This window comes from Mustela erminea, chromosome 3 (genome assembly GCF_009829155.1).
Source record: "Mustela erminea isolate mMusErm1 chromosome 3, mMusErm1.Pri, whole genome shotgun sequence".
Taxonomy (NCBI): Eukaryota; Metazoa; Chordata; class Mammalia; order Carnivora; family Mustelidae; genus Mustela; species Mustela erminea.
Genome location: NC_045616.1, coordinates 21,545,244 through 21,558,677, shown reverse-complemented (window position 1 = coordinate 21,558,677; position 13,434 = coordinate 21,545,244).

The following is a 13,434-nucleotide window of genomic DNA, read 5'->3' as shown; positions in this document are numbered from 1 at the left end:
GGCTGTTCCCATTATTTCTGGAACGTCTTCATGGCCCCAAAAAGAGCACCTACACCGACTGGTCACCACTTCTCATCCCTCCTTTCCCTGCCCCGGAAAACCACCAGTCTGCTTTCTGTCGCTCCCTGAACAGTTCATATAAATCACGCAGGATGTGGCCTTTGAGGTCTTGCTTCTTTCATTTGGCTTTCTGTTTTCAAGTTTCACCCCAGGGTAACATGTATCAGTTGCCTCTTCCTTTTTATGGTGGGTAATAGTCCACTGCATGGATATACCCTGCTCTGTTTGTCCATTCATCTGTTGATGAACATTGGAGCTTCTCCTTCGGACTAAATAACGTTGCTAGAAATATTCATGCACAAGTTTCTGTGTGAACGTAGGTTTTTGGATCTTCTGCGTATATACCAAGGAGTCAAAGGGTGGGGTTCGTGTGATAAATTGCCATTTATCTCGTTGGGGAACTGACACATTTTTCCACAGGGGCTACACCACCTTATGTTTCCACCAGTGAAATGAGTAAGGGTTTCAGTTTCTCCACATCCTCGTGGGTATGAAAAGGTATCTCATTGTGGTTTTGATTTGTATTTCCCTCATGACTAATGATGCTCACTATCCCTTCACGTTTATTGGGATTTCATATCTTCTCTGGAGAAATGTTCTATTCAAGTTCTTTGCTTATTTTTATTTTTATTTTTGGGATTTTTATATGCTGTATTTGAGTAGAGCTGACATATAACTTAACCCTAGTTTCAGGTGCACAACCCAGTGATTCAGCATTTTTTTTAAAAGGTTTTAAAGATTTGTTTATTTTTCAGAGAGAGAGAAAACACAAGCAGGGGGAGCTACAGGCTCAGGGAGAAGCAGGTTCCCCACTCACATTCTGCTTGCCAACATCTTAATCTCTTACCCAGACGCTCACTGTTTAAATATAATGAAGCTGTTCTTCCACTACTGTAAATTATAGAGACCTGGGCTGGCCTGCTATGGGGAAGAGGTACTTTGGTCTAGTTAGATAAACTACATATAGACATGGGTCTCCAGCTTTCTGGGATCAGTTTATGTCCTACGAGGTTAAAAACAAGCTCTAAGTTAGAAGCGATCCTGTTTCCTGATCGCATTTCTGATTATGGTTTGTCGCTTATCATTTATTTCCCACAGGTGTTGCTGAACGGACTTTCACCCCAAAGCTTCATTTGTTAAAAAGAACACTATAAACATAAAAGAATCCTCACCAGAGCTCCACAGGGAAGATACATTGCTTTGGTTTTTCTCTAGACATCTAGTAGCAGCAAGCACGTATTTCATTAAAAAGATTTAAAAGTCCTTTTGTTTACAAAAATGACACGGGGAAAGCTAAGTCACTATTTCTAAAAAAATATAATGAGAAGAATAAGACATACATACAGTAGACATATGAGGAGCTGAGAAACTTTTTTTTTTTTTTTAGTCAGTGTCTGAGATTATATCATCCTTCTAAAAAATAATTTCACTGTTTCGGGACAGTCTGAGAAGGAAACCAATCAGCCAAAAAGAATTCTCTAATTTTCTTCAGCATATAATAGCCATCCAAGGGACAGGGTAATTTTAGAAAATTAAGAGCTTCATATCCCAAAGGGAAGGCATCCCCCCAAGGTGACAGTTTTAGTTTTGTATATGGTTTCTCCTTCATGCATATAAAAGGTCTCACGGTCAGAAAGCCCGGAGGCACAGTTTGCATCTTGTATCATTTGCATGTTGGTGTAACTCTGTGGTCAAAAGCTTCCTGCCCCTTTGTATGAATGTGGCCAATGCTTCCTCAAGTGATTTCCCTAAAGAGAACATAGTCTTAGGCCTACCCAGGAGCCACCTAATCCTTTCTGGTTACATTTACGAAGAATAGTCCTAAAATTCTGTATTTCCATTGGAATTCCTTGCATTACCAAATGAATTAACCTTAACCTGATGAACTTTACAAATATAATGATTTGCAAGAGGGGCTTCACATTTCCTCTTTATACCATGTCCTATTCACCTCAGACCTGTTACATAACAGATCCCAGGCTAAAAGAGCAAATCTCCAGCAACTCTCATCGTCTCATGTTGCCTCTGAACTGCTACAGAGTGAAAAACGTAATTTCAGGGGTACCTGGGTGGCTCAGTGGGTTAAGCCTCTGCCTTCGGCTCAGGTCATGATCTCAGGGTCCTGGGATGGAGCCTCGCATCGGGCTGTCTGCTCAGCAGGGAGCCTGCTCCCCCCACCCTGCCTCTCTATTTGTGATCTTTGTCTCTGTCAAATAAATAAATTAAATCTTTTTTTTCTTTTAATTCAATCCATAGGTAACTTGGGATGTATACTCTGAGCCCAGTCCAGTAACAAGAGAGTATTCTAATTTGAGAGACCTTAACAAATCTTTCTAAGAAATATCACAAGGAGGGGTGCCTGGGTGGCTCAGTGGGTTAAAGCCTCTGCCTTCGGCTCAGGTCATGATCCTAGGAACCTGGGATCGAGGCCCGCATTGGGCCCTCTGCACAGCAGGGAGCCTGCTTCCTCCTTCCTTCTCCCTCTCTCTCTCTGCCTCTCTGCCTGCTTGTGATCTCTCTCTGTTAAATAAATATTTAAAAACTTAAAAAGAAAAATTCTGCAAAATTGCCTTTCCTAAAATTCAACAATTTCATGGTAACTACCCATCCATATTTAATTTTTATGTGCTATTATTTGGATAAAATTTCATTTAGTACCATCAGTTATCCCTTTGGGGGATAACTGTTAGTTGGGCACGAAGGTTGGTGTTTCCCAGAATCCCCATTTTTCCTTTTCCTTATTAAGTCAATACTTCCTTTCCTAGATTCAGGAGTCTCTTCCACTCAAGAAGCAGGATACCTTCCAGATTTTTAGAAAAAAGAATTTGTGGTTGGATCTGTGGCTGACTTTCGCCACCCAAGCTCCACGTGCCACTCCCTCATTTGCAACCTGAAAGATTGCAAACCCAGCTCTGTCCTCCACCACTTCAGCAAGATCCCCCCCCTTCCCAGTTTGGGGATCCACTGAAGCCATGTAGACAGGTGGTGTTCTGACGTGACCCTGCCTCCGAGTGACATGGAAACTTGTTGAAACAGACTGCTCATTCAGTAGGTCTGACGTGGGTCCAAGAATTTGTGTTTCTGAGGAGGAGTCAAGATGGTGAAGAAGTAGCAGGCTGAGACTACTTCAGCTAGCAGGAGATCAGCTAGATAGCTTATCTAAATATTGCAAACACCTACAAATCCAATGGCAGATCGAAGAGAAGAAGAATAGCAATTATAGAAACAGAAAATCAACCACTTTCTGAAAGGTAGGACTGGCGGAGAAGTGAACCCAAAGCGACAAGAAGATAGACCCCAGGAGGAGGGGCTGGCTCCTGGCAAGCGGCGGAGCAACGGAGCACAAAATCAGGACTTTTAAAAGTCTGTTCCGCTGAGGGACATCGCTCCAGAGGCTAAACCGGGGTGAAGCCCAAGCGGGGTCAGCGTAGCCTCAGGTCCTGCAGGGCCACAGAAGGATCGGGGGTGTCTGAGTGTTGCAGAACTTACAGGTATTAGAACAGGGAAGCCGGCTACAGAGACAGAGCCGACAGTGAGCTCTCAGCTCAGGGGTACCTTGAACCAGTCGCAGACTCGGTGAGCTCGGAGCATGGCCAGAGGCTAGGGAGACAGGAGTAATTGGGCGCGGTTCTCTGAGGGCACACAGAGGAGTGGGGCCCCGGGCTCTCGGCTCCTCAGGCCGGAGACCGGGAGGCCTCCATTTTCATTCCTGTCCTCCGGAACTCTACGGAAAGCGCTCAGGGAACTAAAGCTCCAGAAGGGAAACCCAAGTAGATTACCCAGCCCAGCTCCTGGTAAGGGCGGTGCAATTCCACCTGGGGCAAAGACCCTTGAGAATCACTACAACAGGCCCCTCCCCAAGAAGATCAACAAGAAATCCAGCCAGGATCAAGTTCACCTACCAAGGAGTGCAGTTTCAATACCAAGGAGAGCAGCAGAATTCCAGAGGAGGAGAAAGCAAAGCACAGAACTCATGGCTTTCTCCCCGTGATTCCTTAGTCTTGTAGTTAATTTAATTTTTTTTCTTTTTCAATTTTTTTCTCTCTTCTTCTGCTAAATTTTTTTAACTTTTACGCTTTTCTTTTTAACGTTTATTAACTAGTTTATCTAATATATATATATATTTATACTTTACTTTATTCGTTTTCTTTTTTTAATTGTTTCTTTTCTTCGCTTTTTTGTTTTTTTTTCTTTCTGAACCTCTTTTTATCCCCTTTCTCCCCCGTCACGATTTGGGATCTCTTCTGATTTGGTTAAAGCATATTTTCCTGGGGTTGTATCCACTCTTTTAGTATGTTACTTGCACCTTCATATACTCTTATCTGGACAAAATGACAAGGCAGAAAAAATTCACCAGAAAAAAAAAGAACAAGAGGCAGTACCAAAGGCTAGGGATCTAATCAATACAGACATTGGTAATATGTCAGATCTAGAGTTCAGAATGACGATTCTCAAGGTTCTAGCTGGGCTCGAAAAACACATGGAAGATATTAGAGAAACCCTCTCAGGAGCTATAAAAGCCCTTTCTGGAGAAATAAAAGAACTAAAATCTAACCAAGTTAAAATCAAAAAAGCTATTAATGAGGTGCAATAAAAAATGGAGGCTCTCACTGCTAGGATAAATGAGGCAGGAGAAAGAATTAGTGATATAGAAGACCAAATGACAGAGACTAAAGAAGCTGAGCAAAAGAGGGACAAACAGCTACTGGACCACGAGGGGGAGAATTCGAGAGATAAGTGACACCATAAGATGAAACAACATTAGAATAATTGGGATTCCAGAAGAAGAAGAAAGAGAGAGGGGAGCAGAAGGTATACTGGAGAGAATTATTGGAGAGAATTTCCACAATATGGCAAAGGGAACAAGCATCAAAATCCAGGAGGTGCAGAGAACCTGGTTCAAAACCAATAAGAATCAATAAGAACAGGCCCACACGCTGTCACCTAATAGTAAAATTTACAAGTCTTAGTGACAAAGATAAAATCCTGAAAGCAGCCCGGGAAAAGAAGTCTGTACCATACAATGGTAAAAATATTAGATTGGCAGCAGACTTATCCACAGAGACCTGGCAGGCCAGAAAGACCTGGCATGATATATTCAGAGCACTAAATGAGAAAAACATGCAGCCAAGAATACTATATCCAGCCAGCCTATCATTGAAAATAGGAGAGAAAAAAAGCTTCCAGGACAAACAAAAACTGAAAAAAAAACCCAGCTCTACAGGAAATATTGAAAGGGGTCCTCTAAGCAAAGAGAGAGCCTAAAAGTAGTTGATCAGAAAGGAACAGAGACAATATACAGTAACAGTCACCTTACAGGCAATACAACTGCACTAAATTCATATCTCTCAATAGTTACCCTGAATGTTAATGGGCTATAATGCCCCAATCAAAAGACACAGGCTATCAGAATGGATAAAAAAACAAAACCCATCTATATGTTGCCTACAAGAAACTCATTTTAAGCCCGAAGACACCTCCAGATTTAAAGTGAGGGGGTGAAAAAGAATTTACCATGCTAATGGACATCAGAAGAAAGCAGGAGTGGCAATCCTTATATCAGATCAATTAGACTTTAAGCCAAAGACTATAATAAGAGATGAGGAAGGACACTATACCATACTCAAAGGATCTGTCCAACAAGAAGATCTAACAATTTTAAATATCTACGCCCCCAACGTGGGAGCAGTCAACTATATGAACCAATTAATAACAAAATCAAAGAAACACATCAACAATAATACAATAATAGTAGGGGACTTTAACACTCCCCTCACGGAAATGGACAGATCATCCAAACAAAAGATCAACAAGGAAATAAAGGCCTTAAATGATACACTGGACCAGATGGACATCACAGATATATTCAGAACATTTCATCCCAAAGCAACAGAATACACATTCTTCTCTAGTGCACATGGAACATTCTCCAGAATAGATCACATCCTCGGTTCTAAATCAGGTCTCAACTGGTATCAAAGATTGGGATCATTCCCTGCATATTTTCAGACCACAATGCTCTGAAGCTAGAACTCAATCACAAGAGGAAATTTGGAAAGAACCCAAATACATGGAGACTAAACGGCATCCTTTTAAAGAATGAATGGGTCAACCAGGAAATTAAAGAAGAATTGAAAAAATTCATGGAAACAAATGACAATAAAAAACACAATGGTTCAAAATCTGTGGGACACAACAAAGGCAGTCCTGAGAGGAAAATATATAGCGGTACAAGCCTTTCTCAAGAAAAAGAAAGGTCTCAAGTACACAACCTAACCCTACACTTAAAGGAGCTGGAGAAAGAACAAGAAAGAAACCCTGAACCCAGCAGGAGAAGAGAAATCGTAAAGATCAGAGCAGAAATCAATGAAATAGAAACCAAAAAAAACAATAGAAGAAATCAACGAAACTAGGAGCTGGTTCTTTGAAAGAATTAATAAGATTGATAAACCCCTGGCCAGACGTATCAAAAAGAAAAGAGAATGGACCCAAATAAATAAAATCATGAATGAAAGAGGAGAGATCACAACTAACACCAAAGAAATACAGACAATTATAAGAACATACTATGAGCAACTTTACGCAAACAAATTTGACAATCTGGAAGAAATGGATGCATTCCTAGAGACATATAAACTACCACAACTGAACCAGGAAGAAATAGAAAGCCTGAACAGGCCCATAACGAATAAGGAGATTGAAACAGTCATCAAAAATCTCCAAACAAACAAAAGCCCAGGGCCAGACGGCTTCCCGGGGGAATTCTACCAAACATTTAAAGAAGAAATAATTCCTATTCTCCTGAAATTGTTCCAAAAAATAGAAATGGAAGGAAAACTTCCAAACACATTTTAGGAGGCCAGCATCACCTTGATCCCAAAACCAGACAAGGATCCCATCAAAAAAGAGAACTACAGGGGCACCTGGGTGGCTCAGTGGGTTAAGCCGCTGCCTTCGGCTCAGGTCATGATCTCAGGGTCCTGGGATCGAGTCCCGCATCGGGTTCTCTGCTCAGCAGGGAGCCTGCTTCCCCCTCTCTCTCTCTCTCTGCCTGCCTCTCTGCCTCCTTGTGATCTCTGCCTGTCAAATAAATAAATAAAATCTTAAAAAAAAAAAAAAAGAGAACTACAGACCAATATCCTTGATGAACACGGATGTGAAAATTCTCACCAAAATACTAGCCAATAGGATTCAGCAGTACATTAAAAGGATTATTCACCAGGACCAAGTGGGATTTATTCCAGGGCTGCAAGGTTGGTTCAACATCCGCAAATCAATCCATGTGATACAACACATTAATAAAAGAAAGAACAAGAATCATATGATACTCTCAATAGATGCTGAAAAAGCATTTGACAAAGTACAGCATCCCTTCCTGATCAACACTCTTTAGAATGTAGGGCTAGAGGGCACATACCTCAATATTATCAAAGCCATCTAAGAAAAACCCACCGCAAATATCATTCTCAATGAAGAAAAACTGAAAGCTTTTCCGCTAAGGTCAGGAACACGGCAGGGGTGTCCATTATCACCACTGCTATTCAACATAGTACTAGAAGTCCTAGCCTCAGCAATCAGACAACAAAAGGAAATTAAAGGCACCCAAATCGGCAAAGAAGTAGTCAAACTATCACTCTTCACAGATGACATGATACTATATGTGGAAGACCCAAAAGACTCCACTCCAAAACTGCTAGAACTTGTACAGGAATTCAGTAAAGTGTCAGGATATAAAATCAATGCACAGAAATCAGTTGCATTTCTCTACACCAACAACAAGACAGAAGAAAGAGAAATTAAGGAGTCAATCCCATTTTCAATTGCACCCAAAACCATAAGATACCTAGGAATAAACCTAACTAAAGAGGCTAAGAATCTATACTCAGAAAACTATAAAGTACTCATGAAAGAAATTGAGGAAGACACAAAGAAATGGAAAAATATTCCATGCTCCTGGATTGGAAGAATAAATATTGTGAAAATGTCTATGCTACCTGAAGCAATCTACACATTTAATGCAATTCCTATCAAAGTACCATTCGTCTTTTTCAAAGAAATGGAACAAATAATCCTAAAATTTATATGGAACCAGAAAAGACCTCGAATAGCCAAAGGAATATTGAAAAAGAAAGCCAAATTTGGTGGCATCACAATTCCAGACTTCAAGCTCTATTACAAAGCTGTCGTCATCAAGACAGCATGGTACTGGCACAAAAACAGACACATAGATCAATGGAACCGAATAGAGAGCCCAGAAATAGACCCTCAACTCTATGGTCAACTAATCTTTGACAAAGCAGGAAAGAATGTCCAATGGAAAAAAGACAGCCTCTTCAATAAATGGTGTTGGGAAAATTGGACAGCCACATGCAGAAAAATGAAATTGGACCATTTCCTTACACCACACACAAAAATAGACTCAAAATGGATGAAGGACCTCAATGTGAGAAAGGAATACACCAAAATCCTTGAGGAGAACACAGGCAGCAACCTCTTCGACCTCAGCCGCAGCAACATCTTCCTAGGAACATCGCCAAAAGCAAAGGAAGCAAGGGCAAAAATGAACTAGGGATTTCATCAAGATCAAAAGCTTTTGCATAGCAAAGGAAACAGTTAACAAAACCAAAAGACAACTGACAGAATGGGGAAGATATTTGCAAATGACATATCAGATAAAGGACTAGTGTCCAAAATCTGTAAGAACTTAGCAAACTCAACACCCAAAGAACAAATAATCTAATCAAGAAATGGGCAGAGGACATGAACAGACATTTCTGCAAAGAAGACATCCAGATGGCCTACAGACACATGAAAAAGTGCTCCATATCACTCGGCATCAGGGAAATACAAGTGAGATACCACCTCACACCAGTCAGAATGGCTAAAATGAACAAGTCAGGAAATGACAGATGCTGGCGAGGATGTGGAGAAAGGGGAACCCTCCTACACTGTTGGCGGGAATGCAAGCTGGTGCAACCACTCTGAAAAACAGCATGGAGGTTCCTCAAAATGTTGAAAATAGAACTACCCTATGACCCAGCAATTGCACTACTGGGTATTTATCCTCAAGATACAAATGTAGTGATCTGAAGGGGCACGTGCACCTGAATGTTTATAGAAGCAATGTCCACAATAGTCAAACTATGGAAAGAATCTAGATGTCCATCAACAGATGAATGGATAAAGAAGACGTGGTATATATACACAATGGAATACTATGCAGCCACCAAAGGAAATGAAATCTTGCCATTTGCGACAACATGGATGGAACTAGAGGATATCACGCTTAGCAAAATAAGTCAAGCAGAGAAAGACAACTATCATATGATCTCCCTGATATGAGGAAGTGGAGATACAACATGGGGGGTTAAGGGGTTAGGAGAAGAATCAATGAAACAAGATGGGATTGGGAGGGAGACAAACCATAAGTGACTCAATCTCACAAAACAAACTGAGGGTTGCTGGGGGAGGGGGTTTGGGAGAAGGGGGGTGGGGTTATGGACATTGGGGAGGGTATGTGCTATGGTGAGTGCTGTGAAGTGTGTAAACCTGGCGATTCACATACCTGTACCCCAGGGGTTAAAAATATATGTTTATAAAAAATTAAAAATTAAAAAAAATATTAAAATATACAAACTTGTGATACAGCAAAAAAAAAAAAGAAGAAGAAGAAGAAGAAGAAGAATTTGTGTTTCTGACCAAGGACCTGGATGACGCAGGTGACTGAGTGCAGTGACCATAATTTGGAAACCACTGCATATATTTCAGGGCATCAACCTCCCACCTGGAAAGCCCTAACTTGTCTCAACACATACCAACGTCAGAGATTGAGAAGACTGGAAGAACAGCTAAAACCGTCAAGAACTCATTTCAGCCGACACCAGCTCTAGAGATGGGGGATTTTGTAAATGACTAGCTAAACCTGGCAGATTCCCCGGCTGTCTGGATTCTGGACCATGCTCCCTTACCTAGGTGTTCAGAATTTTCCAGACTCTCTTCCCTTCATTCCTGGGCTGCCGTTACCCTGCCTGGTCTCAGTATCATAGCCTCATTGTTACATATCTTCTGATTCTGATAAAAGCCTGATGAAGAAAAACTTCAGTCCGTTTTTGGAAAGCAGATGAAAACTGCTCATCAGGTCAGGATTCCTCTAAAGGCACAAGCCCCTTTCAAGAGTGTAATATTCAGGGGCACCTGGGTGGCTCAGTGGATTAAGCCGCTGCCTTCGGCTCAGGTCATGATCTCAGGGTCCTGGGATCGAGCCCTGCATCGAGCCCTGCTCGGCAGGGAGCTGCCTGACTCTCTGCCTACTTGTGATCTCTCTCTCTGTCAAATAAATAAATAAAATCTTTAAAAAAAAAAAAAAAAAGAGTGTCACATTTATTAGCAATTCAGTAAGTCCCTGTACATTCTCAGCTGTCTCCAAACTCATGGGGAGGGGGAAGTACCTGATATGAGCTTCCACTGCGGCCAATACCTTAAGAGCTTGTGAACAATTCCACAAAGCAAAACCATGCCCTCAGTGAGCTCACGGCTGTAATAAAAGCTGTGTAAGGCCAGGAGGGGGGTATAATGGAGCTGGGATTCACATCCCCCTGACAGCCCTCTTAATTCATTTCTCCTCATTCCGGGTGATTCACAGACACCCGCACAATACAGCTTAGGCTCTTGAGTCCCCGGTACAGAAGAGGTTGCCACAGGGCCCTGCAATTTTCATCACGGAGCAAAATCAACTACTGATTACCTTATGGTTTACATTGTAAATGAGATAGTTTGGGGAGAACACAAAGACAATCTTTATGAAAGACAAACACCCCTCCCCCAACAAAAACAACACCCCTTCTGAATTATTTTCCCACAACTAAGACAATGATTTAAGACTCTGCCAAAGCATTTTAGCAACTACAGCTGATTTCTGGCAAGGAGCACGGATGAAGCCCAAGTCAGAAGGCCTCATGTCGGGACCCAGAGCTGGCCCGGGTCACCTGCGCTGCTGTCATCTCTGCGTGACAGACTCAGAGAGGAGGAAGACCCAACTGTTAAAATACCCAGCATGAGCCCCCCACCCTGGCTCCTGAGTCCATGCGGGACACCCTGACGGCCGTATGCCCCACCCTCTCGCGGTAGCTGCCTCCTTGACTCTTGTCTTCTCCGAAGCTCTGACAGCTGCCCTGTCACGCTTGGAGAAAGACCACCTCACAGTGCAGAACCATGAAATTCATCTGCATTGGCCAAATGTAACAGGGAGCCCCTTAGCTGCAAAAGCAACTGTCGGGGTTCCCGTTGGGGGGGTCTTGGGTGCTGGAGGCGGGAGAGGCCAGAGAGGGGAAGCACAGAGGCCCTATCGGTCCAGCACAGACAGGAGGGAGTCGGGAGCCGCCCCTTCTGCTTCCGGGGGCCACGTCTGTCATCTTCTTCCCCCTCATGAGAAAACCTCTCCCATCACACTTAACTTCTGTTGACTCGGCCGGGTATTTACTTTTATACATTTTATCGCTGGGTACAGATTGAAGCAGCAGATACCTGCAGGGCAGTTTGTAGGGAATACTTAAGAACGGTTTCCTGGAAATAGGAAGGAGATGGTAGGTGGGGAGGCCTGCGCCAGAGGAAAGTGGCCCCCAATAAACATGGCCGGAGGGGCTGGAGCCTCCCGGTCTCCAGCAGAAATATCCCAGCTGTCATGCAGTGTCAGCCGGAAGACAGAGAGCACGACCTGTCCTTTCCCACCGACCCCCATGCCTCCCAGCCAGATGCCAGGATCCCGGGCCCGCCTGGACACATGGCAGTGTCTCTGGTTATGACAGAAACCCAGGAGGAGTCCTAGCATTTCCCAGGATTCCTTACTCATCTTTTCAAACCAGACAGAGGGCAGGAGGTCACTCTGTCAACAGCTTTCATCGGGTCACACAAATGTCCAGTGATTCACCTCAACAAGCAGCTTCTGATAAACAGATCTGGAAAACACAGCTTAGGCCCGAGGTCACAATATAGGCTTTTCCCTCAACCTACTGTGTCCAGGAAGTCAGTGTAACGGCCAAGGATATAACCTAAAATTAAGTGCAGCAAGAATGGGGCACCTGGGTGGCTCAGTGGGTTGAGCTTCTGCCTTTGGCTCAGGTCATGATCTCAGGGTCCTGGGATCGAGCCCTGCGTCGGGCTCTCCGCTCAGCGGGGAGACTGCTTCCTCCCCCCTCTCTCTGCCTGCTGCTCTGCCTACCTGTGATCTGTCTCTGTCAAATAAATAAATCAAAATCTTTAAAAAAAAAAAAAAGGTACAGCAAGAATTCTGAGCAGGCCTGTTTCCTGAGAAGAAAGTGTGAGTAAATCAGCAGTTATGGCCACCATTGGTACAAGGACCATGACCGGAATCAGATATTCGGGTGGACGGTGACAGAGTGGCTTTGCATTTCATTTACATGTCTGACAGGCTACCTCTTTAGTACGAAAAGTTTCAAACACACACAAAAAGGAGAACAGTGTCAACACTTGTCACACCAACTCTACAACCAACCCTACAGTGTGTCGTTTCTATAACATGACAATATTTTCTTACAGAATCAGGACTCCACTGCTGCCCTTAACAAAATTCCTTGATTGTATCTGGCATCCCCAGGCCATATTCAATCTCCCAGTCCAATTCAAGCTAATGGAGAGACCTAGTTTTATTGTGTATGGAGCATGGGAAAATTGATAATATTGGAAAACTGATACAGTAATGCTGACTACAGATACTGAACAACCCTCAGAGAGGAGCAAAACTTACAAACATTTGGTAATTAACACGAATCACAACAATTTATCCAACTGCTTGACGCGGACCCCCAGTAACCACAGATCATAATAACGATTAACGCCGTGTCATTAGATGTTCACCGGATCAGAGTTGGAATCCAATAAAATATGCATGAAGAGCGAAGGCATTGGCTTGCAACTTTAAAAGAAAATTGTTCACTTCCAACAAACTCGAGCTGACCTAGATGATCTGAATTCAGACCCAGGGAAGTGGAGCTGATATCAGGAGCACCAGAAGACTTGGGGCTTCGTCAAATTCATATCCTCTGTGCTTACCTTTGCAGCGATAGATTAAGCCCTTCGCGAGGTGGGGGAAATGCTGATCCCAGACCGACACGATGACAGAAGACACACTTGTTCTGGCGTCTGTGACAAGGAACTCTTTGTGTGAACGTGCTGGAGCCAGAAGGCAGGTTTTGCTCTAAACAGTGGCTGTTTAAGGGCCCCTCGTCCTCCTCCTTGCCCTCCCAGCACACACACTGGTTTGCAGGGCTGAACTCAGGCGAAGGGGCGGAAGAGACCTTGAGCACGTTCCTTCTGTGACTCAGTGGGTCATCTGGGAGACACTGATGGTTCCCATCA